This window comes from Pseudophryne corroboree, chromosome 6 (assembly GCF_028390025.1).
Source record: "Pseudophryne corroboree isolate aPseCor3 chromosome 6, aPseCor3.hap2, whole genome shotgun sequence".
NCBI lineage: Eukaryota > Metazoa > Chordata > Amphibia > Anura > Myobatrachidae > Pseudophryne > Pseudophryne corroboree.
Genome location: NC_086449.1, coordinates 565,460,844 through 565,474,817, shown reverse-complemented (window position 1 = coordinate 565,474,817; position 13,974 = coordinate 565,460,844). Strand labels below are relative to the sequence as shown.

At 42.5% G+C, this 13,974-nt stretch overlaps 1 long non-coding RNA gene across 1 annotated transcript in view; it reads right to left on the bottom strand.

Moving 5' to 3' along the window:
- Positions 1–321: 321 nt before the first annotated feature.
- LOC134932929 (uncharacterized) overlaps positions 322–13,974 on the bottom strand; it is a 209,744-nt gene continuing 196,091 nt past the window's right edge. The window contains exons 5-6 of the long non-coding RNA XR_010179534.1: positions 1,862–2,021; positions 322–437 (exon numbers count right to left, since the gene is read on the bottom strand). This is a non-coding gene — a long non-coding RNA (uncharacterized LOC134932929). The remainder of the gene's footprint in view (positions 438–1,861; positions 2,022–13,974) is intronic.

The window sequence follows — 13,974 nt, the reverse complement described above, 5'->3', positions numbered from 1 at the left end:
CATCTCTGATAAATGTGATACCACTCTTGGTTGTCTCTATAACTATTTTGCACTATGGTGGTATAGTAATAAGCATTGTTAGCTCACAGCACTAGGATCATGGATTTGATGTGTGACAAGTGCCCTATCTGTGTGGAGTTTATGTATGCTTGGGTTTCCCTGTGATGCTCCAGTTTCCTACTACAATACGAAAACAAACTGTTAGGTTAATTGGATGCTGGTTAAAAATATTCCTTTGTGTGTATGTTTATTAGATTTAGATTGTAAACTTTAATAGGGAATTAATATGAAAGACACATTTTCTTTGTATCTGGTGGCACTTTATAAGTAAATAACTACAATAGTTAGTATTACAAAACATTTTGAGTCTGGATCTCATCGTGAGTAGTCTGTTTTTTTTTATCTCCGTAGGTTTTTCTGCTCTTCTCTTGATTACCCTGGATCACGAAAAGAAGAAGATATTAAGGATTAAGTCACTGCACTAAAGGAAACAATGGGGTCATTCCGAGTTATTCGCTCGCTAGCTGCTTTTAGCAGCATTGCACACGCTAGGCCGCCGCCCTCTGGGAGTGTATCTTAGCTTAGCAGAATAGCGAACGAAAGATTAGCAGACCTGCTACTAAATAATTCTTTGCAGTTTCTGAGTAGCTCCAGACCTACTCACAGATTGCAATCAGCTCAGTCCGTTTCATTCCTGGTTTGATGTCACAAACACGCCCTGCGTTTGGCCAGCCACTCCCCCGTTTCTCCAGACACTCCCGCGTTTTTTCCTGGCACGCCTGCGTTTTTCCGCACACTCCCAGAAAACGGCCAGTTTCCGCCCAGAAACAACCACTTCCTGTCAATCACACTCCGATCACTTCAACGATGGAAATTCTTTGTTCGGACGTGAGTAAATCTACTAAGTTTTGAGCACATGCGCATTTTCGTCCTTAATCACTCCGTTGCAAAAATTGTCAACGAGCGAACAACTCGGAATGACCCCCAATAGGCCTAATTCTGAGTTGATCACAGCAGCAACTTTGTTAGCAGTTGGGCAAAACCATGTGCACTGCAGGTGGGACAGATATAACATGTGCAGAGAGAGTTAGATTTGGGTGGGGTGTATTCAAACTAAAATCTAAATTGCAGTGTAAAAATAAGGCAGCCAGTATTTACCCTGCACAGAAACGAAATAACCCACCCAAATCTAACTCTCTCTGCAAATGTTATATCTGCCCCCCCCCGCAGTGCACATGGTTTTGCCCAATTGCTAACAAACTTGCTGCTGCGATCAACTCAGAATTACCCCCAATAAGGGGGCTAATAACCTAAAGAACAAAAATAATGTACCCAAAATACTTATTAATAGCTCAGAAAATATAGATGGCACAATAATTTAATGTTAAATATAAGTAAGCACTGTTAATTGTGATTAAATACAAGGGTCATTCTTAAAATTAAATACAAATTGGTACATTTAAATATTGGAAAATATAAATTTTTCCCCCCTGGCATCTACCAGACAGGAGGTCACTGACAGCCATTAAATATGGGTTCTACAGCAATATTTTTAAATTATATGGTTATGTATAAAGTGTTTGGAACCTGAAGATGGAGTTTGAGAACAACTGCACCAGGTAATACAGCCCTACACCGAGGCTGCAGATTTCCCTGTTATAGAATAAAAGTTGTAATTTCCAGCACTCTACATTAGTTATGAAGAGTAATTGTCCTCTATGTTGCATGGAGTTTATTTGATCAGTTGTATCCCCAAATGACAGCAAACATATAAAGCAGTGACGTCACTGATATAAAGCACAAACAAAAAAAGTACCATGTGCTACATTAAAAAATAAAAAATGTATGGCATTGCACTCACCTTTTCTGGACGGTATTTCAGTTCACTGCTGCCCCCCAGTGGGTGCTTGCCAATAAAATAGTATCTTCTGGTTGCTGGTTTGGTGAGGTCCTTTTCTGGTGATGACCGTCTGAGTGTCCACAGGGAATGCAATTTCTGTTAGTCTTTTTGCAACAAGGCTCTAGAATTTTAGATAAAATACCTGGTAAAGTGTAGAAGTCCATTTTTACACTTCCTGCTACAGAATAATACCACTAACCCTGGCTGACAAAGCCTATGCTGGTAGTTGGTTTATTGGGAACTCTGTCCCCTTAATTTTGCCTCTAGCACCCAAGGCGTTCAGCACTAGCGCTGGTTACACCTTGTGGGGTGGGTGAGGGGGTGACATGATTTTTAAAAGAAAGTTATTTATTTGTTTGTCTTAAATCCAATACACTTTGCTGTAGCCTAGCTTCTTTCCTTCCAAATCACTGGCTATTATATCGGGTTCCCAATACAATCAAGCCTCTGGGCAACTGGGTGAATGTGCTCCAGGATCGCTGCATAGAATCTTTTTTTACATGTTTGCTTGTCCTTTATCAGCTGCTAATCGACACCATTCGTATTATGTTTTATTTATATGGTGGATAGGGCTCTGTAACACCATACATGGAACATACAAAACAAATGATAAAAATACAAAGGTGACAATTTAGGACAGTTATAGGCTATAGTCTATAACTGCACCATCATAGTGCTTTTGCACCATCTTATACTAGTTGTAAATTTCATCGACATGCCCTCAGTGAGCTTTGTCTATGTGAGAAGTGAGAACACCAAGTTATTGCCCAGTTTCCCTTCTTCAGGTGATAGTGAACCTGTGACTGAAATGATAACCACGGTATAACCACTTCTGTGTGCGCACAATACAGGAGTGTGCACAGCAAGAAAATGTGCAATACTTGCTCTGCAAGCGGCATTATGTTCAACTCCGCATCAGGCTTCCTTTGTTTTACACTCTCTGATCTTGCATAGAAATTGATGGGGTTTGTAACAGGAATGAGAGCAACAGTGCTTGATTAAGTGTAATCTCAAAGGAATTACTAAACAATAATTGGGGGAAGATGGAATCCCATGGAGGGGACTAAGTGAAATCAACAGGATGAGTACATTTAAACAAAAACTAAATACCTATGGACATAGCGAGACAGGACCAAAAAGAATAATCAGGGTCAGTAGTCCAAGGTGAGCAGTAATATACTAAAGCAGGCCTGGCCTACCAGTGGCTTTCCAGATGTTGTGAAACTACACATCCCAGCATGCCCTGCCACAGTGTTAGCATTGCCTAATAGCAAAATTGTGGTAGAGCATGATGGGAATTGTAGTTTTACAACAGCTGGAGAGCCACAGGTTGGCCAGGCCTGTACTAAAGCGTAAAAAACTAAAAACCAAAATTTGTATTCAGTCAAATTGTAGTCAATACCATGGGTGAACTGAAAACATTATCAGAACACAAGCGCAGGACAAAGGCACAGGACAAGACACAGGACACAGATGCAGGACATAGGTACAGGACACAGGCGCAGTGCACAGGACACCGACTCAGAACATAGGCGTAGGACACAGGGGCAGGACACAGGCGCATGACACAGATGCAGGACATAGGTACAGGACACAGGCGCAGTGCACAGGACACCAACTCAGAACATAGGCGTAGGACACAGGGGCAGGACACAGGCACATGACACAGATGCAGGACATAGGTACAGGACACAGGCGCAGTGCACAGGACACCAACTCAGAACATAGGCGTAGGACACAGGGGCAGGACACAGGCACATGACACAGATGCAGGACATAGGTACAGGACACAGGCGCAGTGCACAGGACACCAACCCAGAACATAGGCGTAGGACACAGGGGCAGGACACAGGCACATGACACAGATGCAGGACACAGGCGCAGGACACAGATGCAGGACACAGATGCAGGACACAGATGCAGGACACAGGCACAGAATGAAGCAGGAATTATATAAGGATGGGTAAGGAAAGCACCCATCACAGAAACAATTGCTAGTCTCTGCATGCCTTTGGGTCCATAGCATCTGCCTTTCCTCTGTGCCATCAGGTACTCTAATGACCAAAGGACCTGAATAGTACAATCAACTTTTGAACTTCAGCAGGAAAAACAGAGGGCAATAGGACTAGGACAGATACACAAATGACAGTAGCAACAATAACAGTAGCAGACACACATTAAACAATGGGGCAGGAAAGATAGGCTAGCAAAGAAGACTGAGATAAATAGAAAACAGGAGGCTTCAGGGCCAGGCTAGGACTCAGATTAGGACTATAAGGACTAAGATTTAAAAAGGACATAGCAAATTGAGATACACAGATAAAATATAGGGCTGTACAAAGGGACAAGCAACAAAGGGTTTTAACAAGCCATATCTACTCCTGCAGGTTGCTGGGAACTCACTGCAGCTTGTTAGGGCAAAGGACAAACACAGAACAGAGAGCCCATAAACACAGGAGGACACAGAGGGCATGATTCTGAGTGGAAAGCTGTAGCATCTGTGTATGCATCTTTTTCTGGTATATCTTCTGCGACTTTATGCAAATACCGCTACAAGTCCTTCCCTGGTGTAGAGCCGTGCGTCTGCATGTGCAAGAACTGAGATGGCCACTTTCAGAATCTTTAGACACTCAAACACCTCTTAGTGCATCTTTAGATGCCACCATCAGTTGTACCATGGAAACCTGCACCTGCCCCTTGCGAGGTGCAGATTCTCTGCCAGAGTATGGTCTTAAGTGTGAATGATTGTTCATCTGAATGTCATCTGAAGTGACACTCCCATGATATGCCCATTAGATGAACCATTTCTGTGCATCTGAATATATCACCTCCCTGTTACTGCCCAGGTTCCCCCAATAAATGTTCAAGACATTTCAGTTGCAACCATAGGCGTGCGCAGGAGGGGTTCCTGGTGCGCACAGGCACCCCCTAATGTCTGTAAACCACCTCACACACACCTGCTGCTGCTGCAGTATCGGCGATCGCCGAGTGTGCTCATTTCTGTCCTCCGACCATTGTGCCCGCCACCCCCTCCGCTCAGTCTGGCTGTCAATCATTTTTATGGTGCAGCATCACTGACGTAATCCTACTCCCAGTTCCTCTAACTTGTGGGATGTGTCGTGATGATGTCATGCCGCGTGCATGCCCGCTCATGCTCCCACCCATGCTCTCTCTCTCCTCATCATGTGCCAACGCCACAGAAAACAGCGTTCCTCTTGGAGGAGGACAAGTTCAAATTCAATATCAATATATATTTCGAGAGATTAGGATATAATCTATGGTAATAAAATATACAAATTGAACATATATTAAACAGATTTTATATATCTATCTATATATATATATATCTATATATATATCTATATATATCTATATATATATATATATATATCTGTGCATCAATTCTCTATATTATTTTGTTTGCATTGAGTGCCAATATGTGGTGGTAGACACGCCTGATAGGTGGTGCTAGACACGCCCATTAGGTGGTGTTAGACATGCCCAATAGGTGGTGCTAAACACGCCCTTCTAATTGTGCACCCCCTAATAAAATGTCCTGCGCACGCCTATGGTTGCAACTGCAACTCACTGTGTATGGCTCAGAATCAGCCTGAGAAAAAAAGAGAGCACCAATAGGGCCTAAAGGCTGAGCAGCAGTACAGAGGTCCTGGGTTCCAACCAAGGGTGGCTGCTGCCCCTGGGCTGCAGCACAGATGACACATTGCATGGGAAGGGGGGAGAGGGTAGCGCATATAAACATACATGTAATGTGTGTAATATATGTGCTGGCTGGCTGTCTTGCCCAAGGATCAGTAGCACCACTGTGTTTCACTGAGCCGCCACTGCACAGACACACTGTACAGTAGTCAGCTTGTCTGTCCTCTATAAACTCGCCCACGGACTCCTGTGAAATTCGTCAATGGGAGTCTGGGGGCAGGCTTATAGAGGAAGGATTAGCTGTGTCCTGTGCAGGGGCAGGTGAGTGAAACGCAGTAGTGCTGCTGGTCCCCCGGTAAGGCTGACAGTACATATATTACATAAAACATTACAAGTATGTTTATATGTGCAATCTGTCCCCCCATTGCAATGTGTGGTCTGCGCTGCAGCCCATGGGCAACAGCCACCACTGTTTCCAACCCAACAACATACAGTACTCTAGCTTCATTTATAAATGAATCATGAACGTAAAGTGACAAGTCTACATTTTGATGTTTTATTTGTTATGGTTAATTGTGCATATAATTGTTGTTCCCAGTAGGTTTTGTCTACATGCTGCAAAAGACATATAAGAGTAATGGTGGTCGGTGGCTGCAGAGTTGGACTGGCCCACAGGGATACAGAGGTAAGTACCAGTAGGCTCCACAGATAATACTCTGCAATAGCCTCAGCAGTAGTAGCCCTTGATAGATAGATAGAAAGAAAGAAACTATATATATATATATATATATATATATATATATATATATATATTCCTAGAAAGGGCTTTTGTCCACTTAGTAAATGTGCCCTCAAAATCCTTGTCCAGATTAATGGCAAATGGCATATGTACTTTCCATTATAATTAATAAACAGTGTCATCATAGCACAAACAAAGGATTTGAAAAGTACAAAGGATGTCGTTAGCAAAACACAAAAATAACCCTTTAGAGACTGGCTAGCTAATTAGAACAGCATTAAGCAATTATTGAAGGAAGAAAAATGCTGCCGCACAGTCACAACTGTATTTTAAAGATGTGCTGGCTATACATTAATGCTATGAAGCACATTGCTGACATGCAACGTGGGCTTGCTAAAAAAAATAGGGGACTGGCTGTACAGCACTGTTGGCATGTACTACATAAAGTTAAAAATACTGGGATATTTGCAGATATTCTATTAATGCTATCTAGTAATCCCGGTGGACAGACACAGGTGGGGAGGTGCTGAGGATGTGGGGTGGTGCGTCATGTTACCAGTATTGCAGTTTATGACAGGAGGGGCCATAATTATGTTATTCTCCATGAATATCAGAGGCTGGCCTCCCTCAGGAGTCATACATCTCTTGGGCCTACCTGGAAAGTACGCAATTATTATATAACTGGGCCTCATTTATGAAATGCTGGGGAAGTGGACAGATTTTCAGAGGCTACTTTTTTCCTTTGGAATCTGGAAGAGCTTTTAAAAATTTGGTAGTGTTCCATACGAACCGGGAGAATAGACAACTAAGGGGATGGGCCTCACTTACCTAATGTAAAATGAATGAGGTGCATTGCAGAACCAGCAATTTGCACCTGTGCACATAGATTACCTACCAACCAAAGAATAAATACAGTAGACACAAGATTTAAGTTTGTTGGGTGTACAGATTGTAAGCTTGCGAGCAGAGCCTTCCTACCTCTATGTCTGTCTGTTTTTGCCCAGTTTTGTTCTATTATTGTTGTTCTAATTGTAAAGTGCAACGGAATATGCTGCGCTATATAAGAAACTGTTAATAAATAAATAATTACATACATAAATTTTAATTAGATAGAGGTGAAGCGGGCATATTTTCAGATCTAATCCATTTTGTTATGCCCTTGTATACATGTACACACTTCTAATTTGCATAGGCGTCTCCTGATAGGAGAGAGTAAATTTACTAAGATGGGCGTTCTATTTATGCAATGTTGCCCACAGCAACCAATCAGATTCTACTTCACATTTATCTATCACCTTCTAGAAGATAATACCTGGAATCTGATTGGTTGCTATAGGCAACATCCCATCTTATATAGAACTCCCATCTTAGTAAATTTACCCCTAGGTGTGCAGCTTGAAGTGTGCAGTGTTATCCCAGCGCATCTGTACACAACCAGACTATTAACCAGTGCACAGAAATGAAGTCCTCTAACTGACATAAGTAAAAATGTGTTTCTTTTAGTCCAAGATAAGTAACATTCTGCCATATTTTCCTGTGAAGGTGATACAGGAATTACATTTTTGGGAACAATCACAGAAGATTGATGTCTACATACTTTGTTAATATTGTAAACTACTCAGCACGGGCAAGTGCCAGTTGAAATATAGTAATATGTCAGGGATTTGAACGCTTACAGGTCAATGAATAGATGAATCTGTTTTGCATGAGTTTGATTTTTGCCGACAAAGACCACGACTGGAGATACATAATAAATTCCTTGCCTAAACAATGTTATCAGATTTGTTTTTTCAGGCTAACCCAAGGTTGATAGCTTAACTTAATTGCCTGCAATCCATTTTATTACTAGCAAATTATTAACCATAGCTGATGCCACTTAGTGCTGCTAAATAAGACTCCAGATAGAGTGTTAGCCTTGTGTAGGGTACACAGCATGATAAATGTCTTCTGCTTTAGATTTAATACGTTTCTGAACGGTGAATTAAATATAAAAGTTTTGCACCTATATCTTTTTTCCAACTCTATAGATTTATTTTATATATTTTTTCTCAATATATAATGTCCTCTTTATAGGTTGATTATATTATCCCTTTAACCTGGGACACTCATGAATTACACAGGTTCTGTGGCTGCTTAAAACCAGGTGAAATGCAGGCTTGTAGTCAGCCAGCCACAGAACTGTGTAATTCATGAGTGTCCCAGGTTAAAGGGATAATATGGTCAGCCTATCTTTAAGGATATAAGGCAGAAATATGTCTGATGCGGATGCAGGGGCATAACTAGAACTTTGTGGGTCACACAGAAAAATATTGAAAGCCACCCTTCCCCCCATTGGCACAGAGAGGTTATAAAAAAACAACACACTTTGGCCCCCACATAAACAAATAAAAAAACAGTGCAGGACCTGCTGTCTGACTGCTGTTCCATCATCTCAGCCCTTTCTCTAGTCCCAGTCTTCACTGTAACCCACCCTGCAGCTGTGGTGTCAGACAGTCATTAGATCACTATGGGCAGGTGGGGACAGCGTGCGGCAACATGACCTATGCCATCATACCGCCATGCCACCATAAGTAAAGTCACATCCAGGCAGTATCTGGGCCACCTGGAAGTACTCAGCGCTGCATGGGCAACAGCTGAACATGGTGTGTGGTCGAAAGCTAAATGTTAAAAATAGAAGTGTTCTGCCGTAGGTGTAATGTTTTAAGCCGCACAGTTAAAGAATAACTATATAGAAAATGTATGAAACAAAGCGCAATTGTAAACAAAGCATAAAAGACATAAAAAGCAATGCTGACGTATTTTTATCTATATGTTATGTATAAAAATGGATCTATGTGTGTATGTATGTATGTATGTTCCAGCATAACTCTGGAATGCCTGGAGCTATTTACACCAAACTTAGTACACATATGACTTACAATCTGGAAAGAAATACTGTGGGGGTAAGACACTCCTAGCACCCCTAGGGGTGGGGGTGGGAAGGGGGTGACATGTAAAAATCCATAGTTTTCGGCATATCTCTGGAATATCTGGAGCAATTTACACAGAGGCACACATGGGTAGGTGCAGAGGCACCCACGTGTAAGGGCAGAGGCACCCATGGGTAGGGGCAGAGGCACACACGGGTAGGGGCAGAGGCACCCACATGTAAGGGCAGAGGCACCCATAGGTGAGGATAGAAGCACACACAGGGGCAGAAGCACCCATGGATAGGAGCAGAGGCACAAATGGGTAGGGACAGAGGCACCCACAGGTAAGGATAGATGCATACACGGGTAGGGGCAGAGGTACACACGGGTAGGGGCATAGACATACGGTTAGGAGCAGAGGCACCTATGGGTAAGGGCAGATGCACACATGGGTAGGGGCACAGTAACACATGGGTGGGGGCAGAGGCATACTTTAGGCAAAAGCACACATGGGTAGGAGCAGAGGCACCCACGTGTAAAGGCAGAGGCACCCATGGGTAGGGGCAGAGGCACACATGGGTAGGGGCAGAGGCACCCACAAGTAAGGATGGAGGCACACACAGGTAGGGACAGAGGCACACACGGGTAGGGACATAGGCATACAGTTAGGAGCAGAGGCACCTACAGCTAAGAGCAGATGCACACACGGGTAGGGGCACAGTAACACATGGGTGGGGGCAGAGGCATACTTTAGGCAGAAGCACACAGGGGTAGGAGCAGAGGCATCCACGTGTAAAGGCAGAGGCACCCATGGGTAGGGGCAGAGGCACACATGGGTAGGGGCAGAGGCACCCACAAGTAAGGATGGAGGCACACACAGGTAGGGGCAGAGGCACACACGGGTAGGGACATAGGCATACAGTTAGGAGTAGAGGCACCTACAACTAAGAGCAGATGCACACACGGGTAGAGGCACAGGCACACATGGGTGGGGGCAGAGGCATACTTTAGTTTTGAAGCTAAGCAAGGAGACCTACAGTAGGGCCCTTTGACATAGAGTCAGCCTGCAAACCTAACATATTTAAAATACAGTGGGCGGAACTTGGCCTGTCATCCCAGCATTTACAGCACTGAGCAGGGCAGCATCAAAGGCGGGACGGGGCAGAGAAGGAGGCGGATTATTCTCCTCAGCACCAGCATTTTGACAGCATCAATTTGGGGAAGTCCAGAGGTGCGGCCTGACAAAGACTGGCATTATTCTTTAAATTCCGTCAGCTAGTATATAATAAAAAATGAAATGGAGGCAGCAATGTTTATAATCTGTATTGATTGATTATAGGAGCAGGTTGGGGCTGTAAAATTGTTTTGTTGTCAGTCCAAGGTGAGGGACCTTACAGTGGCTGTTGGTTTTGGGGCAGGGGCCAGGCAGGAAGTAATCTATGCCACGTGGCCACAGTGCTTTCACTGTCACTGTGTGACAGCAGGTGCCGATGGGGTCGGCCCAGAGGGAAGTAGCCTGATGGACCAAATCTCCTGATGGCCCAATATGCCCCTACCACCCTCAGTTCTGCCGTGGGCCCCCAGAAACCTGCTGTGGTTGCCTGGCGAATAATCTGGCTCTGTTCCAGGTGGCCCAATTTATGTGTGACTGAGTGCAGGGGGAGCAGTGAGCCTTGGAGACAGCTCGTTCCCCATAGCAGCCACATTCCCTGCACCCACAGTAGTTATACCACTGGTATGCTGTCAAATATTAGATTTTATTTAGAAACTGTCTTGATGGTATTGTGCCTGATTCTGAGTCAGACACAAGTGAAAATGCAGACGGATCTATTGGGTTCCAGAATACTTCACATGCACCAAAATATGAAATCGGCCACTGCGAATGCATCAGATCAGGCAGAGGGACATAAAGAGATGGAGATAGCTAGTGCTTACTACAAAGGACCACACTTCACTTGAAATGGCATTTCTGATTGGTATTTGGAAGATCATCGTGGGATAGCATGGAACTGTTTCATCTCATGTGAAGAAAAAAAGGTATACAGGTTGAGTATCCCATATCCAATATCCGAAATACGGAATATTCCGAAATACGGACTTTTTGAGTTAGTGAGATAGTGAAACTTTTTTTTTTTTTGATGGCTCAATGTACACAAATTTTGTTTAATACACACAGTTATTAAAAAATATTGTATTAAATGACGTTCAGGCTGTGTGTATAAGGTGTATATGAAACATAAATGAATTGTGTGAATGTAGATACACTTTGTTTAATGCACAAAGTTATAAAAAAATATTGGCTAAAATGACCTTCAGGCTGTGTGTATAAGGTGTATATAAAACATAAATGCATTCTGTGCTTAGATTTTCGTCCCATCGCCATGATATATCATTATGGCATGCAATTATTCCAAAATACGGAAAAATCCGATATCCAAAATACCTCTGGTCCCAAGCATTTTGGATAAGGGATACTCAACCTGTATGATGAAATTCCACACAATAGTGAGCTCTATACATAGAAAAACCTTTTTCGGGAAACTGACCTTAGAGCAGTGCCCTATATGCACATAACTGTTTCTTTGTATGTATAGTTCTCATGTGGAGCTTTCAAATCCACGTATATGCCCCAACCAGACAACAGGAACCCAGGAACTGGCCTTGAGCAAATGCCCTATATTCATATAAAGGTTTCTTTTATTGCGTCTTGGTTATCGATATTCACACATTCCTCTGGTTGTAGATATCATCCAATAATATCTTGAGAGTCCACAAATTATGAAAAATGAACCGACAGTTTATTGGTCACAAGACCATATGTACAATCAAACAATTAATAAATAGCATTAAAAAGGACATAAAAAATGGGATATAAACAATAGCAGCAGACAAGTCATCAGACAGAGCATACTTTTTAAAACATAAAGCAGGGGAGTAATAGTAAAAACCCCTATATCTGGGACATAAACACACCAGACTGGCCGAGCCCACCAGAAAGAGAAAGCAAAAAATAGAACTCCCAAATCCGGATCTAAGGGAGATCAATTTAAACCTCTGGTGTAGATCTTACGTCACCCAGTCAGACAAAAAATGGTGGTTTCAGCCTCCTCTCCACAAGGCACTAACGCGTTTCGGATGAAAAATCCTTTTTTAAAGTCCGGTCTACTCGAAGTGTACTACAAGTGTACGTAGTGAACACTATATAGGAAATATTCGGACTAGAAATTCGGTCTTGGGAGGCAGCGCTTGGGTTGTATTCCAGTATTGTTTTGTCTTGGTATAGTAGGAGCAAAAGTGTGGCTCAGGAATAAGATCGGGCAGCAGCCCTTGGCGCAAGTTATAAACAGACTTCCTTTTGTTTTGGTCATCTCATGTGAGCTCCCATACTTGATCATAGCATGTGGACAGAAATTGGACGCTTGTTTCAGAATCAGAATAAATTTATTTGCCAGGTGTACTTCTGCACATTCGGAATTTGTCTCTGGTCAACTGCATGCCACAGGATTTTACACAAATACACCACAAACATTCTTTAAAATACAATCAAATACAAAAAATAATAACAAGAATAAAAAAACAGCCAAATGCATAATTCAACAGTCTTTTAACAAACAAATTGCCTGCGGGGGAATTTTTTTTTGTGTCTGACAGTTTTTACAGGGTGAGCTCTATAGCGCCTACCTGATGGAAGCAACTGAAACAAGGACCACCCAGGATGCGTCTGGTCCTTTACAAAATTACTAGCTCGTTTCTTCACCCGTCAATAAATATAGCTCCTGAACGGATTGCAGACCTACCCCAATAATCCTTTCTGCAGTTCTCACTATGTTTTGGAGCCTGGAAATGTTCTGAGAGACATGTTACTATAGATAGTTCCTGCTCCAATTTACCCAGTACAGAGATAAAACTGCTAAGGGCTTGGGTGTTTGGACCTTCTTCAAATGAGAATGGCCCTGTTTCTCCCCATCTCACTGAAACCAAAAGGCTGTGTAGGGAGAATAATAATTCTTCAGGTTCCCCTTTGCCAAAGATAGTGGGGCCTCTTGACATCGTCAAGCCCTGAGGACAAATGTTCCATTAGGGGGCAAAAGTCTTCTGGCTTTACTCTGCCTCAAGGCTTGGGGTTGTCCATTTCTCCCTGATCTTGGCTAAAGCTTACCACCGTAGGAACTGATTCTTTTTTTTTTAGCCCAGCGTCCTTTACCCAGAAGCATTCAGGTAAGTAAAAGGTGATTCAGCAGCTCCATAATCTGCAAGAAACATGATGATTTCAGATGGTGAAAGGGGACATGGGACACCAAGTTGGTGTGCAGTTGACTCCTGTTGAGTGGCTGGTTTGGCCAAGTGGCATCTGAAAGAGTAGTTATTAAACTAGGAGCTGAAAACCAGTAAAACCCCCAAAAACGTTACCCAGTAATGTCAATGGCAGTACGTCTTGCCTTTGAATAAAAACATAACTATATAAAAATAATTGATTACAATACATTTAATAAAAATATTGATTAACTCATAAACAAAGGAGTTATAAATGGGAGGTTATGATAAAAACATGTAGAAACAATTTAGAAAACATACAATATACTTGTCAGCAATGAGGAAGGTTGTCAGTAATGAGGAAGGTGACACTTTTCCCAGACTTACTTAAGCATACAAATATATATACTACTGTGACATTAACAAAGATAGTATAAGAAAGATTATGGAAGAGGTGATTAAAAGATTTTCTTGTCTCTGTCAACATTTTTAAAGGGATTCTCAAAAACTCAGTA